Here is a 23,162-nt window from a genome sequence, read left to right on the forward strand (position 1 = left end):
CTGTAAGCCGACCAGCTACAATCGGTGTTAACTAAAAGCGATGGCAATAATTAAACAAAAATGTTTACCTGCAACAAATAATGTACGAAGAAGCAAATCAACAGACTGTTAAAGGTGCAAACGCAGCGATCCGATAAACGAACACACAAAACCATGGTAAACACACGAACCATCGAACAGCTGCACGAGACAACGTCTCCAACATGTTGGTAAACAAACAACTACGGAAGCGTGTATTGCCGCCAAAAAGTGATTTGGGGAGCAGGGGAAGCAGTATTAGCGTGTTATATTGAGCAGAGAGAGAGAGAGAGAAAGAGTGACTCCCGGGGAATGCAGAGCGCAACATTGCATGTCATGAGTCAGAGCGCGACGATCGCTAGAAATCATTGAGCTTTGAAGGCACAACCGCTGCCTGATGGATCTGAGAAGACTCCTCAAAGTTGCCAAGCGAAAAATTTAGATGCGAATAAATCGCACGTTACCAACTAGTCAAGAGCAAAAAATCTCATAGATGCCAAGCGACGAATGTAGACCGCAGTGGCAGATAGTTCAGTTCCAAGCGATCGCGCGGGCAAAGCACATGTGTGCAATCGAGCGAGCGAGCGATTGTGACGGCGGCATAACTAAGAGAAGCTTCAACGTAAACGTGTCTGCATATAAAGCTTTTTGTTGCTGTTATTTTATGGGCGCGTTTGACGTAAACGCCAAGAGTCATTCAAATATCCATTTTGAAAAATCGAAGCCAAGTTGGAGGCAAATCCATTCCCGCAACAGGAAGTTGTAGCTTTGAATGTCACGTGTACTGCAGTTGTTGTTGTTAGTTCAAGCATTGTTAGCTCGCCGCTAGTGTGTTTTGCTTTGTTGTTGTGTGCAAGTGAGGAAATTACAGTTGCAAAGTGAAGTGCTCGAATGAGTGAAAGAAAATTTGATGCCAAATAAAGTTATTGTGTAAGCTAACGGGTATTTTTGAGTGAAATATACAACAACAGCACCAACAATAGTTATGCAAGTTTTTTCTTGCACTAAAGCGAAGTCGTGAAAACAACAGTTTTGAAAATTTATGCGAAATTGAGAGGTGCGAAGCTGCAAAAGTTGTGAAAATTTGAGATTTACCGTAAGTAAAACGGGAAATTATACAAATTTATACGATAAAACTTTATACACTAAAAATATATTAAAGTCTAGCACACAAAATTGGCATTATGCAACAAAAAACACTGACACATTTGTAAAAGGCTGGAATATTTTTAATGGGAAACTTTTTATTTCATATTTTATCTTAAACTTCGCATAAAATAAGTAATTAAATTTATTCCTCAACCGGTTTAAGAGTCCAACTATTACCGCTTTTATATAATATATCTTTCTGTTTTTTATATATTCAAAATTATGCAATCGCTTAGTGACTGGCCAAAGGAGAAATAATTTTTAATAGGATATATTATCTAAAGAAGCTTGCCACTTTTTTAAAACGTCATTGGACGAGACTGACAAAGTTTAAAATTATTTTTGAAATATGAAGATCAAAATATATGAATTACAAAAGCTTACAGCTGAAAACGATTTTGCGGAGAACTGCCCCTACTGTTAAAAATATAATTACATAATAATGATACTATAAATGTGAGAATTATGAAAATATTAATAAGACTTTTTGGTTACATAGTTGCCACCAAGTATTTTGACACTTAAATTTCTGAAATTAATAAAATATTTAGATATGGATATCGAACTAAAGAACGTTGCGAAAGCCAAAATTATTTTTGAAAAGAGTTGCCATTTGTTTAGAATATTTAATTCACTCAAACAGCATATTAAATGAAATATTTGAAAACGGGCGTCTCGCTAATGGGGTGAAGAAATTATTTATGTACGGTAAATCATTTAAAGGAGTTGCCACCCTTTTCAACACATTTTGCAAATAAATTCAAAAAATTCTTCAGAACAAATTTGTAAAATTTGAAATATCTTTGATAAAAATATTTTCATATGAAGACATTTAAGAAACTAAAGTTGAGAATTTTTGGTCACAAAGTTGTCAACTTTTTGAAGCATTTTGACAATTAACTTTCTAAAATTAATACGATATTACAATATGTATATCGAACTAAGGAGAGCATTGCCATTTGTTATAATTCTTTTATTTGCAAATCTCAGAACAAACGAAATTTTTCATTACGGACATCAAATTTAAAGAATTTGAAATAGAATTAATATACATAGAAATATCTAATAATATCTTCAATAAGATCAGCAGTTTATCTAACACACAAGTGTGCTCACAAACCACTAATAGCATTCCTTTTGCAAAATGTTGTTCAAAACAATGAACTTGACCTTCTTTCTTAAACATTTTGTTAAACATTTAATAGTAATACATCACTGATAGTTTACCGTTATCTCTCTTATAAAGAAATTTCATTCTCGCCACAATTTATATAAATATATAGTAACAAAAAATGTGTATTAAAAAATAATTTTTATTCAAATTCATTTATAAAAAAACGTTAAAATCTTAAGTCTTTATTGCAAACATTTTTATCAAAATATTTCTTTTATACATCCGCAAAACTGCACTGGGCTGCTATTATCATTTTTTTAATAAATGTACGTGCAAATAAATTGTATGTATATTTTACAAAAAAAAAGTATGTGCCGCTTGTCGCAAAATATTATGCGGGTTTTCAGCACTAATTTCTGCTGATAAGAAGACGGGTATACTCACCTTTTTACAGCACACTCCCGCTAACAGAAACAAAATTAAAAGATCGTAAGACATGGCTGCTATGGCTGCATGGTTTTACCCTCTTTCAATGAAACTGTAAATCGACAATTTGAGTTATTTGATATAGATATGTATATGTTTAAGAGCATTAAGATTCCTAATTATTTTTCCTTAAAACCAAATTTTCTGATAAAAACTCCAGTAAGAAATACAAAGCGAAAGCATTGGAAGAAACTTCAGAATGTCACAGTTTTTAGGGGTTAGAGGTAATCAGAATTTTCAAGAAATTAATTAAATTAAATTACTTTGCATTTTCTTTAAGTGTAATATCTTAAAAATATTCTCTGAGAATTTCACGTTGATAATTAGTTTTAGAGTTAGTTGACAAATAACAAAGAGAGCACGGGCACTTCAAAGCGCTAGTATGAAACTTTAAACGCGTTTTTCTCAAAACTATGTTTTCGAAAACCTCGAAAACCGCTCAGTAGATTTTAATGAGATTTATACAGCCTTTAGAATACATAATAAACTCGGGCCTGATCGAAGCATTTTTTTTTTTTTTCAAAAATTTCTATTTTTTTGTTGATTTTGATTGTTGATTTTGTTGAATCTGTTGATTTTTTCGCAAAAATTTTTAAAAAAAATTTCCTGAAGCCGCCATTTTGATAATTTTTGAAAAAAAAATCCTTCAATCAGGCCCAGAAGTATTTATTTATAAAGCTTTTTTGTCGATTGATTTTAGATGAATCTCCAAAGACTTATGTTTGTCACCGCAAGTACCTTTTTTTGGAACAGAGTCAACACAAACAACTATAACTTTGGAAACTATTATTATTATTGGTTGTCAAAAAAGTCTTGCGGTATTTTTGCGGTATTTTTATTGAATCTACCTCTTGACCGATGCTACGGCTGCTACTATGCCGGTCTCTTTCGACCAATTCAGCGATTTTATTTCAATTTTCGACGACAGGCCTTCCGAAGCGTGGCGCATCTTCGACCACCTCTACACCAGAATGAAGACGTTGAAACCATCGTTGTGCGGTTGAAATGGAAACTGTATCGGGTCCATAAACTGCACCAATTTTATTGGCGGCTTGAGATGCATTTTTGTTTTTATGTTAGTAGTACTGTAAAACATGGCGTATTTTCTCTTTATTTTGCTCCATGTTTGCGACGCTATAACTCACGAACGACTTTAAAGAAACGACAATCAATCAAACACGTGTTAACGCGTGAAATGAGCTTTTCAGAAAGGTATTGCATGACCCGATAAAACTAGAACTAGCGAAATACCGCAAAACTTTTTTGACAACCTAATATTATTATTTTTATTTTTTGAAATTTTCGTGACTTCAAGTCAACACATTCTATAATAATGCCATATTACTACATTTGTAAAATAACACGATTTAATAGCAAAAAAATAAAAATAAAAGAAAAAACGTTAACTTCAGTTGCACCGAAGCTAAATACCCTTCACAGGTGTATTTCTGTTAGTTAGTATAGCCATGCCCGTCTGTCTGTCTATCTGTCTGTATATATACGAACTAGTCCCTCAGTTTTCAAGATATCGTTTTGAAATTTTGCAAACGTCATTTTCTCTTCAAGAGGCTGCTCATTTGTCAGAACGGTCGATATCGGACCACTATAACCTATAGCTGCCATTAAAACTGAACGATCGGAATCTAGTTCTTGTATGGACAACTTTCACATTTGACAAGATATATTCACGAAATTTGGTATATATTATTTTCTAAGGCCACAATCTAATCTCCGAAGAAATTGCTCAGATCGGTTAACTGTAGCATATACCTTCCATACAAACTGAACACATAGTTACTAACAGAAATGCACCTGTGAAGGGTATTTAGCTTCGGTGCAACCGAAATTAACGGTTTTTCTTATCAAATTAGTTTTTGGAAAGCGTATGTTGCATAAAGTTATACTACCGATAATCTCGACTTGTTGTATTCAGTCTCGTTGTTTAAAGAGTTCAAATATTAAATATTAGCATCGTCTATGTACTACGACCCCTGCGTTATTTTTGTTGCATAATATATGATCTTAACTCAGCTTTTGTGGAGATTTTACTTATTTTCACTCTCAACATTTAGTGAAGCATTTATAACAAGTAATAGACGCAAAGTGGCAAAATGACGACTAGAGTTAAACGAGCGCTCGGGGGCAATATTGCAATTAGTTAGCTGATTTTCATTTCTCCGTGATTTCAAGTGCCTTGATTCTGAATTTCTTCAAGAAAGTATAGAATTAGCTATTGCTTTAATAATGAATGCATATCACATATTTTGATAAACTATCGGCTTTCGGCAGAAAAAATTATTTTTCCTTCAATGATAGGGGTTTTTTCCGGGCACCTATTTCACACATACACACCACGTGAATCTTAGGGTCCTTACCTTATTACCCGGTATGTTCTCAAGTTTTAATAAAAATCAAACGTGGAGATATTTACCTACAGACTACAAAATTTTCTGTTTTACTCAATGAAAATGTCACTTTCTTTACAAAAGTAATTCACATGGATTACTTGTTGTTGTTGTAACGGTTACCCGTTTGGATGATAAGGTTTAGATAAGTTGTAGAGTTAGCAGTCCATCCAAAGAGGTGGTAAGAATGAAGCTGCGCAAAGGTCGCGATAAGTAAGGCACCACTGTGAATTATGGTTAGTAGTTGTCTGACGTTTGTTGCGACCGCAGTGTGTCGACGTATTGTTGGCATCGACGTAGTGGAAGAAGGAACTCTGATGCTCCTAGGAGGCATCTCTCTCTCTCTGCTTAGAGAGGAGTCCTTTTGCTACTTAACTGGGAGCCTATCGTCCTCACTGTGCAGGTCTTCTATAGGAGACATCAAAGGGTATAAAATTCTACTCCGAAAATTCACAGTAGTTTATCGGAATTGACCCGGATTTTATCTGGCCAAGGGCGGTACTTTCGGAGATCTAACCTCGTTTGGATCGGTAAGTTTTGGTATAAGATTGTCGCATGGACACCTCAGACACAATGATGACACGAGAACTAAACATCCACGCCGAAATAATTCGCTCAAAATGAACTCTATGGTTAAATACAATAAAGTCAGGAACGATAAAGCAATTTATCAAAGCATTGGACATAGAAGGATATTGTTTCAAGAACATTTGTAGATAGTTTTCGAACTTAGTATAGAAAAGGTTGGGGGAGTGAACCCTGGAAAAGTTTTGTGGTGATAGTCGCAATGAGCTTTATTGAAATACGACATACATATATACATATGTGTGTTTTCGCGGTTTATCTCTCTGTTTATTGCGATGTATCCTTAAACCAAACCGAAAACATAAAAATATCTGTTATTATGTTTCATGTTTTTTGATTTTTGTAAAATGAAAATAAATTTTACCAAGTCGTACTTCATTTTCAAGAATTTCAAAATCAATCCGTGGCAACAAAACCACAGCAGGCCATTGTAATATAAAAACATGCAATAAATTAAAGTTTCCAAATTGAGACTCAATATTATAGTCGTAAGAAAGATTATAAAGTTTGGTGTAGAAAGTTAATAAAAGTTGCCACTTATTACATATTAGGATCTAAGGAAACTTACACTTAAAAGTACGTCCGTATTTGTTAAAGAGGTTGTTGTCTATTCGAAAATGTACCACTATTAGTAGCCACTACTGTGCTATGGCAACTCTGGTGTAGTATACAATAACCATAACATATCCTATCAATTGAAAAGCATTTGAGAAATATTTAAGATATAGATATGCCTATAATATTTTCAATAGGACCATCAGTTCATGCATCAAAAATCTTTTGTCTGAAACCAGTTTTTGTGTTAAAGGGAATAATGAGAGTTCATATAAAGACTGAGCTTATTATTAGTGTGAAAAACGTATTATGAAATGTCCCTCCTTTCATTAAATTATTTACAATATATTAACCGCTATCGTCAAGTAAATTTTCTATTTTTACTGCTAAATTTAATCCTCAACTTTAATTCAAGACTCTAAAAGTTAGTCTGTGACTAACATCAATTACATACCTTTCGAAATTGTTTTGAGCATTTCTTCAGAGAGAGTCATCGCTTTCTCGGATATCTAACTTCCATATATGTATGCCATATGTCATATTTGTATTTTATAATATTCTACTTTAATTTCAATAGAACTGAATGATTCACTACGACTTGCACGTAAATGAGTATCAGAGTTAGAATTGTAATCACAGTAAGTATTCCGCTATTTTCAGCTAATTACAGATAGTAAGTAAATTCGTTCGCAACTTCTCGAAGTGAGATAATTTTAAGTGGCAATTTATATACAAATGAGTCTGACTAATTCTACCAGATCAATTAAGTGTGCCAATGGAAAAATACTTCAAAATACCTCATTATACCAGACACCCTTTAGTACCTTTTCGAAGAGCGTTAGTAACTAAACAAATAAACTAAGAGCTTTCTAAGTACGGATGTAGCAACTTTAAAATGTGACTATTTCAAGTTCCTTGTGAAAAAAACTTTAATGGGACTCAGCTCTTGAATTCTCAAGAATATTTGCACAGATTGATAGCTCTACAGTCACATTCACAAGTCGTTCGTGTCTAAAACTATTTAAAATTACACGCTTGCAAAATAGAATACAAAGCAATAATGCAGAAAAATATGCGAAAAATTAACAAACAAATTTTTGCAAGTCAGCATTTCAAAGGTATTTGTGTTATTTTAAATCAATGTTTGTACCATCTGGTATCAACGTAATCCGTAACTCCATATGTGTATAAGTATCCCTCTATTATGGTTTATTATTCGAATAAAAAAGTAGCATGAGTTATGTACAAACATACATAGCTTAGCGTTTTGAGTTCGATTTTGAGTAAACTTTTATATACGATGTTCTTTACCACCCCTAATTAAAGTTCGTTAAGAAAAATTTAAGCAAACAAAAAATAAGTTTGAATTATTAGTGGCCCCTGGTTTAAACCCCTTCCAACCCAATTACTAGTACTCGATAAGAAGTAATAAAGGTGAATTTTCAACTTTAGCGACTCTGCCAGAAAATATATATACGTACATATGTATCCTTAAATATATATATATATTATCCATGTTTAATTCATTACCATTAATTCACTTATATTATAAAGAACAATTGATTTAATCAAAGAGGGGACTCTAACAAAATTATCCAACTTTCTCAGAAATTTCCAGCTTGTTTTCTTAAAGTTATCAAAAGCACCATTTGAAATCTATACGTAGCCAACATGTCTACCATGATTATTCATAACCAATTCAGTCTGACGTTCCTTTGGCGGAGGGAGCTGGAGAACTCTTGAATTCTTCTTCGAATTGTAAATACTTTACGCTTAGTTCCTATAAGAAAAAATTAAGAAAGATTCGTTAATATTGTTATACTTTATCAGTGGATGGATGAGTCTGAAAGTTATACCAGACTTTTAAATTGTTTGGCTTCGAAACTGAGTGTTGATCTATAGCTTATATAGTATAGTTTTGAACTGTACTGTGGCAAGTGCAAAAAATATTCTTAACTACTTTCATAATTAAAATAAATGAATCATATTTAAATAAGTATTTTTAAATAACATTTTGATTACATATATACATTTACTAACGACAGAATTAACCACTACAAATATATATGTATTTTATACCTTTGTATATATGTATGTAGTACGAGATATAATTGGTGTAGTTTTATGTGAGACACGTTCAAATTTTAATGGCCTATTAAATCAGCTGCCTTTTTACTACTAAATCGGTTAAAAATACTACTAACTAACGACCTGCCAACCCCCGATGTTAGACAGTGTGACATCCGCAACCCCTTGTCCCTTATTAATTATGATCGGATATTGCAACGCATCATATAACTTATTAGTATCAGGCACCCTGGTTAATGTGTCATCTCGGGCGTGTAAAACTATATCACGCGAAGCAAACTGTTCGCCTGTAACCATGGCTGCGACTTCATTTATTAACGGCGTATTATACTACCTTGCATGTTCCCCACTTGGTGTGCGATCGGGGTGCATCACAAACCTATAATCCGCTCCCGGCATTCTTCCTAGTGCTGTTTTGAAAGTATTGATAAGGCTATTATGTTCACGCATCATTTTCTGGATTTTTAAAACAGTATCCCTTTCGATTCCTTGTATATTTTGACACCTGCGATTAGATTCGTTTTCTTCATCGCCCATGAAATAAAGTTGCAAAAACTTTGCTTGTTCATTATTTGCGGGAAGGAAGGAACCAATCCTTTGATACACCTATCCTTGGATGGTAAAAGTAGGTGAAAATCAAGGCTTTACGACCTCCTTATCTACACCAAATGATGCCAATTGAAAGCAAGAATTATACTTTCTAATCCTGCTTAAAAACTGGCGCGATTTGTTACTCTCGTATATAAATATAGATTTAAGAGGTTCCTCTGGCTCGCCAAATAATGGAATTTTAACCTTTCCACCAGAGCAGCACATACATGTAGTTTCTTCTTTCCGTTTCAGTGCTTCACAATTATGCATTTTTTATGAATTCTCTCAATGATAACCAATCGGTGACTAAAATAGTAAGTAATAGCTACCTTAACTACCTAGTAATAAAAATGTAACTAAGTACCATCTATCTCCTAACTAACTAACTAAGGCGTGAAAGAGTAACAGACAGACAGAGTTACTTTCGCATTTATATATACATATATATATATATGGATATAGCATCAGTTCGATCCTACTCCATCTCAACACTGAAGATACTCTTATAGCAATGTATATACCATACTTCGCAGCATGGCCTTCAGTTTTATGAGATATGATGACTACCAGTGATGGATTACCGCCTAGGCCCGCGACGCCCGGGCCTAGGGCGGCACAATTTGGGGGGCGGCAAATTTTTCAGAATGTCAAAATTTTTGAATCTGAGATAATGCAACGACAATACATTTTAAGGATTTACTCTGATTTTTTTTATATAAATTTACAAATAAATTTCTATGAAATAGAATGTAATTGATTTTCTGATTAACTTTTTTATTCGTGAGTGCCATACTGATAAAATATGTTTTATAACAGAAATAATTGAATGTTGATAGGCTTTTTCTGACGAATTTTCAAAGCTCTGTTGACTTGTTGTATCTTTAGTAAAGTTAATCTTACAAGTGAGCTACTTCATTTAAAATTCATCTTTTTGTTTGTATATAAAAATATTTTAGAAATCTTAGAAATGATTTCTATAGAATCAAATAAATGAATATATTCATTTTATAGTCAATTTCTTGAAAAATAGAAACAATTTAAAGAAAATAAAAATTTAATAACATTGATGTTTCATTTTTTATAGCCTAAAGTAATAATTCGTAATTATTGTAAAATGTTATTAAAATACAAGTATATATTTATGTCGATATATACAAGCGTGGTCACGCAAATGGCACACATAGTCATARGAAGCAATAAGAGCTTATACTATACAATTGACAAAGTTCTTTAAAAGGCTAAAGAGGGCTAAAAATATCATTATTTGTTTATTAATTTATCATTTAAGTAAAAAATAACAATTAGCAATTCACGAAGAATTAATATTAAATGAAAAACTTGAGCTCCCTCTAAAATGCTTTGGACATCCAAATAGCGCAATTTACCAAACCTGTAAAAAATATGTGAAATTAATGAAATTTAATCAACGATTTGGTTCCATAATATATTAACCTTCTAATACTTGGTACTATATCCCCGATTTTGCATTACGGCATTACATCTGCATACCATACTTCCTACAAGCTTCTCACACCTCTCCTTTGGGATGGAGTACCAAGCTTCCTTAATTCCTTCCCATAAATGATCAACATTTAGGAAATTTTTAGCCGCAATTTTAATTTTAACATTGTTCCATAGGTTTTCTATGGGATTAAGGTCAGGGCTTTGCGCTGGCCAATCCAAAACATTTATATTTTCTTTCATAAGCCAATCCTTTGTGACCTTCGCCGTATGCTTAGGGTCGTTATCTTGCATTAAAGTCCAGCGAAAGGGCATGTAATTAAAGGCAAATGGTTCCATTTCGTTCCTTAATATGTCTAAATATTGATACCGATCCATTTTTCCGTTGATGCGAATAATTTTGCCCACGTCTTCCAATAGTCTTCCGCGATATATTTAATCCATATTCGTCATTGATTTCCTGCATTATTTGACTTGAAGACTTAAACGGGTCGGCCTTGCTTTTAAGAACTATGGTTCTATCTTCAGTATTTGTTGTCTTTCGCGTTGGTTGGAGTTTTGTTTTGTTTTTGGTCAAATAGATCTCATTAGGTTTAATGAGTTTAAGGCCATTATAAACAATTTTCCGGGAACAATTCAATTAAACAGCGATTCCGGAACAGTTTTCCCAGATTTCTATATTTTGCATAACGCGTCGTTCTTCCGGAGTACGGTCCATTTTCACTTGAATTAACTCACTTTATTGTAGACAACCTTAATTCGTAGTAAAAAGCCACGTCTGATCTTTTTTTTGCAAATAAATATTCGCTTTCAAAGTGCGCTATTTGAATGACTAACATTATTCACTTCAAAGCTCGAGCTGTCATTCAAGGTAGTGTTGATCAACGTTTAATGGAGCAGCTCGATGAAGAAACTTTATACTGGAAAAAAGTTTTGCATCGAGTAATTGTGATAATTAAATCTCTCGCAATAAGTGGGGTGTCATTTAGAGGATATTCGGAACGAATTGGAATTCGTTCCCCATAATGGAAATTTTTTAGGTTCGGTCGAGCTTCTTGCTAAATTTGATCCGTTTTTATCAGAACATTTAAAATTATATGAGCACCCTGGCCGTGGAAAAATCTCGTTTTTATCTATGACAATCTACGCAGAAATTATATGATATTATTAATTCAAAATAAAGTATTGCAACATATTTCTAAAAAAGTGCAATCTGCTAAGTATTTTGGGGTAATTGTGGATTCCAGCCTGATATTACTGATGTTGATCAACTCACGATAATTATTAGATATGTACGTAACAATGGTAAAATTGCCGAAAGATTTCTGGAATTCATTCCAAATACTATCCATAAGGCTAAAGATATTGAAGATGCTTTGTTAAATTCTCTTGAGGATAATGGTTTAAATATAATTTTATCATGGTCAATCTTACGATAATTCAAGCAACATGTCAGGTTTATATTCAGGAGTGCAAGCACGAATCCATTACCTGAATATGTTCCTTGTGCTGGTCACTCTTTAAATTTAGTGGGAACTTGTGCAGCTGAGTCTGTTACCGAAGCAGTTGACTTTTTTTCTACTTTGCAACAATTATATAATTTGTTTACCGTTTCGATACATCGTCGGGAAATTTTAAGATAGAGAGCATACAAGTTTAAGACTTAAAAGCCTTTCTCAAACTCGTTGGTCGGCTCGACATGATGCATGCTACACATTAGAAAAAGAGTGGCCTGGAATAGTTGTTGCTCTAAACTTTATTGGTGAAAACAAAGGTGAAAAACCTACTACGCAAGCTGAATCTAAAGAAACAGCAATTCTAACCATTGTTTGGAATGCAATTTTGTATCGCTTTAATGCTGCGAGTAAGAAGCTTCAGGATTCTCAAGCTGATTTATCATCTGTGATAAGAATTTATAGTTCTTTGGCATTATTTCTCCAAGATATGAGAGAAAAACAATTTTCTGATTATGAAAAAAAAGCCAAAACACTATCTGGAGTTTAAAATTATTACCACTATGACACTCGTCGTAAAAAACTCGAAAATTTCAGGCGGACGAGTCACGGGAATGTGAAAGAACAGCTTTATCTGGAAAAAAAATTTTTGAACCAACGTTAACTATCTAATTTTAGATACTTTAAGTGTACAATTGACAGGACGTAAAAGTGCTTATCATAATCTTTAGGAAGAATTTAATTTTTTTGACAATTTATATGAAATAGATACCAATGAATTAAAAATTCGCTCAGATGAATTAGTTACTAAGAACTCTGATGATTTGGAAGATAACAACTCAAACTCAAAGATTCTCTAATGAACACAAAAGATATTCGTTTCGCGCAAGGAATATACAATTTTTTGCATTCTCTAAATCTTCCATATGTTTATGCAAATGTAGATATTGCTCTACGTATTGTTTTGAGTATTCCTGCTACGAACTGTTCAGGAGAAAGATCTTTTACCACCTTGAAAAGAGTCAAAACGTATTTACGCGCAAGTATGAGCCAAGAGCTACTCAATGCTTTAGCACTACTGTCAATTGAAATAAATATTATATCTTAATAATATGAACGGGCTCAAAGAAATTAAATTTCATACTTTAAAAAGGGCGGCTAATCAGACAGGGCCTAGGGCGGCAAAATACTTAATCCGCCACTGATGACTACTGATGTCATACAGTATACACCATAGTTCCACATCAAATAGAACACAAAATTTATTTTTACCGTACTCTCTTGAGAACTCGATTGCGATAAAGACGATTAGGTGTTGTATACTTAATTTTTACATTAACTAGATGAGCACAATACTCCATTGTCAGACTGTGAAATCAGACAATTCAACTTTTTCTACGTGTTATGAACAAATACATACATAAAGGTAAAAACCAAAATAGCAGTTTATAAGTTTTTAAAACTTTAAAAATTTGCTATTTAGAACCCAATTAAGAAGAAAGGTTTAGCCCTTTAAACTAAATACACATACACTACACTCCAGAAATTAGAAATAAGGAAATTAAAAACTCAGGCTTGGGCATAAATTATTATGGAGATTTAGACATTTCAGCTCTTAAAGAATTAATACCGATGAAATATGATATCTATTTCTTCATACAACTCTAAAATTTAGATGGAGTATTAAATCGGAAAAAATAATTTCAATTTATGTGAAAGGACTCTGAAATTAAGTACAGAAATATGAGGTTTGTAGCATACCTGCTCAGTTCCGCTACTAACACTACTAGGTTGAATTTAGGTAGCGAAGAAATAATGTATGTACAGTTACTCACAAAAATGAGTATACACAGGAGTTCGTAAAAGAAATACACTAACTATGGAAATTTTAGTGGAAGGATTTGAATTTTTTTAATGTACATTTGGAAATTGAAATCTTAATAACTATAATCCTACATAAAATAACTTTTTTCTTTAACACTAAACAAAAAACTAAATTTATTGCTAAACCTGGGTCACAAAATTGAGTATACATTTGCATTTTATATGTGGCATCTCTGGATATCTTTTTACAGTTATGTTGATCATGCTGACATTTAAATACGTTTTAAAGTTTTTGTCGTGTATTATCTTCAGATAATCAATTTATTGTATTTTGTGTATTATTTTCGCCATGGCTAGTACTAGACTAAGGAAATAAGGGAATTAGTTATAAAATTGTGCTGTGGAGGTAAATCGTACAGGAAAATTGGTAAAATTATTGGTAGACCTCATTGCACACTCCATGAAATTATAAATAAGTGGAGATATGAAGGAACATTCCGAAATTTCGGTGGGAGAGGCAGAAAAAAATGTTGAATGATGACAGTTAAAGAATGGTTGCTTTATAATGCTCCAAAACAGCTTGAAACTGACCCACAATCACCTGATATGAACCCCATAGAGCACTTATGAGTAAAACTGAAATTTGAGCTGAAAAAATCCAGTCCCCGTACCGAAGAAGAACTAAAAGAGGAGATTATCAGGATATGGGGTGAAATGTCACCTAATTTTACCAAAAGAACTGGTAAAATCGATGCCTAGACGGATGCAAGCTGTAATAGATGCAGCAGGTGGACCCACAGCCTATTAAATTAAAGAACAACAAAAGTTAGTTGGATAAAATTGTTATTTTCCATGGGATGTATACTCAATTTTGTGGCCTGAATTTGTCAATAATTACAGTATTTTGTTTAAGGTTTGTTTAATGTTAAATAAATGAAATAATTTATGTTCAAATATAGTCGATAGGAGTTCAAACTTTAAATGTGCATCAAAAAAATTGAAATATATCCACTAAATTATCCATAGCTTGTGTATTTATTTTAGGAACTTCTATGTATACTCATTTTTGTGAGTAACTGTATGTACTACATAAGAATTATTTCTAAAATAAAACATCAAACTAGCTACCAAAAATATCAATCCACATCCATACCTACAAAAATTGGAAATAGTCAGAAAAGCATCACAATAAAACCAAATCTTTGTAAGTTAATTAGAGGTAGCATAGTTACGTGAAGTTGGTATTACTGAAAAGTTTCGAATGGCCAAAACCCATGCAAGTAAAAAAAGTTTCAGAGGACTCTCAACTCACTATACGATTAGTACTCACAATCGCTTAAACTGTTTTACAATATAAAGTCGTAAAGTCAAAAAATTATCACGACAGGTAAAATATGTGGAAAACCTAAATGCGATTAGTAAATTTGCATTTTAGTGTGAGTTAGACTAAAATTCCAGAAATTTCACACCTAGTTCCATAACACCAGAAAATTGTGAAATTTATTATCTTTCTATACGCAAAAACAAAATAACAATAAATAATTATGAAGCAACTTTTTATTTTCATATTTACAGATATATATACATATATAAGAAGTCGCGTTTTTTAGTCTAAGGTACTTTTTCTCACAGCTGATAGGTTTTGTGTGCATTTACACTACACATTACGTTCATCGGAAATACTCAAATATAAATACATATGTATGTATGCATATGTTTGCTTTCATATTTTATTCATTACTTTTAATTACGAATTATATCGTTTTTAAATGAAAATGTTTTGCCATCGCAAGCTTGACTTTTGGTCTCTAGATGATCATATTGCATTTCGACGAATTCACTTTACTACCATCCACTAAGTAGGTCATGAAACGAATAGCAAAGCGAATAGAAGTACAAGCGCAGCCAAAATATTGCATATTCTAGGAAGAAACATGGTTTCATGAAAGTAGATATAGATACATTTTGTTGAAATTCAGTAGAAATAAGACGAAATAACAAACTATCAAAATTAACTCGATTACATATTTTGTTCCGCCGCAAAGATGATTTTTTTGAGTCAAACCCGCTTACCTATTGAATGCACTCATCCTTGTTATAAAACCAGTTTGCGATGGTCATTAGTTTCAAGAATATCTTATTTAACCATGAGATCAATCGATTCAATTGGAACATTCTTCTAGGAACGCAATATCGTATACACTACTATCTTCCTACAAATCATTTCTCTAACGTGGCGTCTCGACAGGATAAAATCTATGTTTTACTAACTGTACTGCCGTGCCTATTGCCTGTGGAGACTCCATATTGCTCATTGCTTACAATATATGGAATACTAATTAGCTTGCCATATATTGTAAGCAATAAGCTGTCACTTAGGCAGTTCGACCGCGCAGTTTTCATTTCTATGAAAATTTCGAAGAGGCAACATATCCCATTTGCACATATGACGACGGCATTTTCGTTTCGGTAATATGAAATTTAGTAGAGCGAGTATTAAAACGACTGTGTTATATTATGAAAAGAAAGTACATTTTTAAAGTAACATTTTCCTATAGTAGTCCATAAACATGAATTCTTATTTTTCCCAGAAATACATTTGTAAAAAAAGATCGTAATGCTTTTTTTTATTTTCCTCATAAAAAATTGAAACAGTTCAAGAACTCAAAACAAGCGCTACATCAACTCGAACCTACCCTACGCCTTTGGGCAATGATTATGTTATGATAACAAATGCCCACATACAGATTTGGCAATTTCAATAGCAATGGTTTTGACAGTTAGTAAGACATAGATTTTATCTTGTCGAGATGTCCCGTAAAGACGTATTGTCTCACGCTGATCTCTGATTTACTATGTACTATTGCTTGTTGTTGGGTTTTCCTCCAAAATAAATTCCAATGCGATGTATAGCTTTGAATTTAAGAGGTGGTCAAACACCCTTTTGTGACTTCTACTCGTTAAGGAACAAAAGTACATACATATATATTATATATTAGGCTTGGTGAGCGTTTCTGTTGCATAATTGAGGATTAACCGACCATTGCCTTCCTTTTTTCGGTATTAGCGTCAACAGAGCCGAATGAACACATGCAATTTTAAGCTTTTTGTGACGTATGTATATGTATATATGTACATACAAATACATATTTGCTTTCTATATGAATCAACCTAACCTAAATGTCTAAAAGACATGGAGTAAAATAACTTTGAGAACAAAAGGGCAAATATTTTTTCAAAATAGAAAACCTCTAAAACCTAAATGAATCCTTAAAACTATGAATCGGCATCTAAATATGAATTAACAAAACATTTTCGATTTCAAAAAATTGGTTTCTAATACGACGCACCGTCTTGTTGGAAATAGAGATCGTCCGCGTGGTTTTCATCAAGTTCCGAGTAAAATTAGTTCCATGCATCATGTTTTAACCCTTGCAATTGCCTTTTCATTTCGAATGAAATAGGGCCATATGAAGCCGTCATGCCAAAATCAGCATCAAACGCAACTGCATCTCCTAAACCGCACAAGTCTTTGACTCACCCCCAAAAGAGACAATTTGGTCAATTTCAAAGCATTGTACCATATACAGCATAGTGACAAAATTTGACCGTAAACAAACATGCCGGCTACGAGCTGTCGAACATGAATACATTGCATAGGAAGTTTGGCAACTCGTTAATTTAACCTTCCCGCGCCAAATGTTTTAGCACCTATACCCGCGCACGGTGTGACAGACCGTGACTTTGACTCTTCTTACCTGGTTATTTTTCTATAAAACCGTTTATATTTTTTTTATTTTATAGGAAATATAGGATGTAATAAAACAAAAAATAGCAATTGTTAACATAAATTATTTATTACTTTAATGATTATCAGTCTTTCCAAAACAGCCTAAACAAAATATTTACGAAAAACTGTTTCGTCGGTCTCACAGACATGTGCGCGGGTATAGGAAGGTTAAGAAATTACCCAGACTAATTGACGCCAATCTCAAGCGATTTAACGGCTTTAGATTATTTTCTCTGGGGATGTTAAATCAAAGTTATGCGCCAATCAAATGGTATGTACATATAAACATGCGACATAGTCATTACTTTCATCAATATCTTATTCATTTCATCATCAGATCAGGAAATATATAAGTTCCTATTATCTTATAATAGAAGTTTCGTGTAAATTTTAAATAAATACTACGTTCCCATTCTAGTGAAATCTTTTAACGCTTATGGTACTCGCCTCAACCGCGGATGCAGTCTACGGGCAGAATCTCATTAATGCAAATCATCACTCACGAAATTAAAAGCACATAATTTACATAAACATATAAAAAAACGTACGAGTAGGTATACGTCATTTAATAATAAATTAAATTCTTGACGTGGAAAGTGTAGTCTGGACATCGTAAAAGCAGCCGGAACTAACGGAAAAGCACAGGCAAAATAATAATACGTAATATTCATTATACTAAAAACCTGTATTTAGTATTTTCTTATTCATTCAATATATAAATATTTTATGAAGTGTGTGATGGTTGAAGCGCCCTAGAATTTGCAAAAATACACGCCTAGAAAGTTAGGAGCATATATGTCGTACCCTGAACTGTACGTATAGCAAAGAGTGCTCCAAAATAAATACAATTTCTTCTAAAATATCATATATATGTGTGTTCGTACCGTTCTGTAATAGGAGAACTTTTGTGGTACAATGACTATAAAAGTTTGACCGTTCGTTACTTTTTTGATCATACAGTTCAGACGATCCTGAAATAACGAGTACTGGTTTTGATAAACCGAGCTAATATCGAGACTTAAGTTGGTTCAACATTGCATTATATAAGAGTAGTTACTAGAGTACTCTATATCCCACAAATGAGCCAATGATAAGACAGTTTTTGCAGGAATGGACAAGACAATGCTCAGATATCCAAGAGCTGTTGGAGGTTAACCTTGAAAATCGTATATTTATATAAAATTTAAAATCAAAATAATACTTTGTATGACTTTCGTATGATAATTCGCAGCGAACATAATTTGGCACTTAATATATTTATGCAACAACAAATATGATATTGATTTGTATGTATATTCCAATAGTGTCAAAAAATACAAAAAATCAATTTTAATTCTGCTGATTCAATTTTAATATTATTTTTTTTATATATTTTTTGTTTTAAACCGCATGCTTTTTATATATGCAAAGTGCAGATTATAATTTTATTGTAATTGTATACCATGTACGTATGAATGTGTTTTAGCAACATAGCCTCCGGCGCTATCACGTTTTGCCATTTGCCACTCTCGGAGCAGAGTGCAAAGACATGAACTCAAATGCGAACAAACTGAAATAAGCAAATTTGCCAAGGCTTTGATTGAATGAAATTTTGTAGATCTTTTATTAATTTGACTTTGGTTATCTTACAAATCTAAATTGTTTATTCGCGCTTATCAATATGTTTTTGTTTGCTCCTGAGCAAGAAGTTGCACCAAGTTTTTAACTTCAATTCCTGGTAAGTTGATATGGTTAATGAGTGTTACTAAGTACACCATTACATTCCTTGGCAGAGTCATATATTCTCATTTATGCTACACTAATATTTATTATTTCAAATATCAAAAAATAGATATTAGTCAGATTTTTCTAGCATTTATAAATAAAATTAGTCCATTATTGGTCAAAAAATTTAAGTTTATCTTTTTCATTTATCCCACTTAAGTGAAAAATGGCTTCAAGGGCTTCAACATCGAGGCTGCGCCATTCACTTAATGGCCATTGATCTTCATAAAATTATACATGTGTTTATTTTCATACAGTCGGGGGCAATGGTGTAACACATAACCTCAATATAGCCCTAAAATAAAAGTCTGCAAGACACCAACACATCAGAGTTCATGGATGTTAAGTAAAAGCTAGCCGATTTAAAACATAGTTTTGCAAAATCAAAAACGTCTACATTGCAAATAATTACTAGGAATAGTTGGCGCATATTCAAACATCTGCAGCTTAAGTCACTTGAAATTCTTCACTTCCAGGCTTTCCAACTTAGCACCCAAGTATGTACTATACATGTTTTACAGCTTTTTTACTTTAGAAATGCAAAAACAATGATTCATTTGGATGAATAGAGTGGCCCTTTAGTTTTTGAGATATCGATTTGAAATTTATTTTTATTTTATAACGCTTCATATCCCCCCCAAAAGGTGTTCATTTATCAAAAGGGCCGGACTACTCAACGGACTACTATAGCATATAGCTGTCATACAAACTGAACGATCGCAATAAAGTGCCTGTATGGAAAGCTTCTCCATTTAACGAAATATCTTCAATAAATATGGCAAGGATTATTGCCTAAGGCAATGATGCAATCTTTGAAGAAACTGTTCAGATCTAATAACTGTAGTATGCTATAGACATCCCTTGATATGTAGCTGCCATCTGGCAGATCAAAATCAAAGTGCTTGTGAAGAATCATTAGAATTTGTGAAGGGTATTATAGCTTCAGCAACCGAAGTTAATGGTTTTTTAGTTTATTATGGTTTTTTGTTGTCAGATGGCAACTCGGAAAAATATTTCTTTACTGTAAAATTTTGTTAAATATTTTAGTTTTTTACATTTTCTGTTTTGATCGAGCTGGAGCTTAAAATTTCACGAAGTAACCCACAAAAAAATCTAAATTAGTTCACTCCAGTTAGCGCAAAACAATATACATACATATGTACATGTGTATGTGAATACTTTGCTGTACTGAGGCTCTACACATAATTATTTCTATGCTTGAACAAAGACGAAGCGCAATTGAATTCCAAACACTTTTCACGTTATTATTGTTGCGATCACAAACCTCAAAAAAAAACAAAAAATTATAAAGAAAGGATTTACCCAAAATATCATATAACTGAAAAGAGTAAAACCAAGACAATACAAAGTTTTGAGGAGCATAATTACAGAAATATTTTAAGAGCAAAGTGCATATTTTTTAAATCCTATACAGCTCGTCATTACTTTTTTATTTTCGCAATTTTTTGCCTTCTCAAAACATTTTGTCAATTTTCAGTACTACGTCTCACGACATTAGGCTGATTTATTAGATCTTATTTTTATTGGTTGTTGTTTTTTTAGTACATGTGTATAAGTAAGGTGCCAGTTCAGTGTGTGCTCAAGTGTTTCGTCGACAAAAATGCGCGTTGCCGGCGACTTTTTCGAAAGAGTTATTTTTTTCGGAAAATGGAAACAAAAGTCGAAAATGAAATAATTATAAGTAGACGATCAGCGCTTTTCAAATGGATACCGGCACACAGAGCGTTTTCGTTTGAGGTACGAGGGGCACGTCTTTGGCTCTCTACAGCTTTATGTACATACATATGTACTATATATTGATGCATGAGGTGTGAGAATTTCTTATTCAATATGCTCCTACCATATATTGGTTTTATTATTTATTTTGTAAACAAAACTGCTTCGATTTATTTATATTTTCTAATAAGCCTGCGTGAGATTTACAAATTAATTTCAAAAGCAGAGGCAAAAAATAAATTCGAAAAAAACTACTAAATTGCACCGTTGGTTTGTAATTTCAAGTTTTTTACTTATGAAATACATAATTTCCTCATTAATGCGAATAAAATTGACGCATATTTCATGAAAGCGCTAACGATTGCGCCAACACATCGTCGAGGCGCCCGTCAGGTATGGCTCGGGGATATATTCTATACAGTGTTTGCTTTTCGCTTATCACATGTTCCTCGAAGCGCTCGGGATTTGTGAGCAAATCTAAAAAAAACTTAATGCTTTGAAAAAAAGTACTAAACCCTTGGCCACAATTAACGATTTAAGCAACAACAATCTGTGTATGCACATTAGAGCGGGTTGATTGACATAGAGCCAAACAAATGGATCTCGAGTTAGCCGCGTAGTTTTTAATATCCGAACAAAATTTATTACGTAAGTATATCTTAATATCGATCATTTGGAATCGGTAAAATCATACAACTTTAGCACATGCATATATATGTATATATACGAGATTCTATAGAAAAGAATCGACCCACTCTAATCTTCATGGTATAAATGTGCGTTCATCTGTAAGCACGAGCGCCGCCGACAATGTGCACCTAAGTCGTCGATAACGACACACTGACCGTGACAAAGAAATTTACAAAGACGCCGCACTGTGCCCAGAGTCTAGACTCTAAATTGCTTAGTTAAAATGTTTATACGCGCGAACTTTTTGTCAGTATGTATAGTTTGTTTGTAATATATACATACATATATGATGGAAAGTTGTAGCACAAATTCAACAACGACGAAGAACCAGCGTTGCACATTTTGAAATGTTTTAACGATATTTGTTTATCGATTTTCTAATCGTAAATTATCGATATTTGTGAACTTTGATAATTATACCCTGAACATACACCCTGTTAAGTTTGTCACGAAGTTTGAAGGACCCAGAAGGAAGGGTCGGAGACCCTATAAAGTATATATATTATATAAGCGATCAGGACTTCGAGCTGAGCCGATTTAATCATGTCCGTCTGTATATCTATATATACGAACTAGTCCCTCAGTTTTTAAGATATCTTTTTGAAATTTTGCAAACCTCATTTGCTCTTCAGAAAGCTGTTCGTTTGCCGGAACTGCCGCTATCAGACCTCTATAACATACAGCTGCCATACAAACTGAATGATCGGAATCAAGTTCTTGTAAGGAAAACTCTTGCATTTGACAAGATATGTTCACGAATTTTGGTACAGATCATTTTTTAAGGCAACAATGTAATCTACGAAGAAATCGGATTACTATAGCGAATAGCTGCCATACAAGGTGAACAGAAATGCTCCTGTGAAGTTTATTAGCTTCGGTGCAACCAAAGTTAACGTTTTTCTTGTTTTTTTTTTTTTTATTGAAGGCGTTTTCGAGAGAAAGTGAAAGTAACAGAAAATTAAGAGAAAAGTTTTTTGAGCTTAGAACGAATAATGTGAACAGCTGACTGGATAGTTTGACATTTTTTGAAAGTTTACCTGTTTCGCAATGGGTTTGCTTTATTGTTTGGCGCATTGTGGACGTCTTCAACTCTGATATATATATGTAAAAAGTATGTTTGGAAGAAACGGAAGATTTTTCCTCTATTCCAAAATTAGTGACAGAAACACAGTTATTCTAGTTTGACATGACTTTGACAGTTAACAATTTGGCTATGTACGGATATTTAAAACCCTCTCGGTTAGCTACACTCTTCAGTTTATTCTCTTCAACAGATTTTGAGTTCTTGATTGTGTTCTCAGTAAAAATTAAAGCATAGAAACATACTGGAAGGAATGAAAATTGAGAATATATGTTACAATAAAGTTTGTAGAAGACTTGGTATTTTAATGTTAACAAAATCTTGATATTACTCACCACAATCAAATCTGTTTTAAATTTCTTTGACATTG

General features: G+C 33.0%; 1 protein-coding gene across 1 annotated transcript in view; it reads left to right on the plus strand.

The window, feature by feature from the left end:
• The first annotated feature begins 568 nt into the window (after positions 1 to 568).
• LOC108977902 (organic solute transporter alpha-like protein) overlaps positions 569 to 23,162 on the plus strand; it is a 43,660-nt gene continuing 21,066 nt past the window's right edge. Inside the window, exon 1 of the mRNA XM_018947871.1 lies at positions 569 to 1,114. The gene's annotated coding sequence lies outside the window, so the exon portion shown is untranslated. The remainder of the gene's footprint in view (positions 1,115 to 23,162) is intronic.

This window comes from Bactrocera latifrons, unplaced genomic scaffold (assembly GCF_001853355.1).
Source record: "Bactrocera latifrons isolate USDA-ARS-PBARC rearing strain unplaced genomic scaffold, ASM185335v1 scaffold_97, whole genome shotgun sequence".
Lineage (NCBI taxonomy): Eukaryota > Metazoa > Arthropoda > Insecta > Diptera > Tephritidae > Bactrocera > Bactrocera latifrons.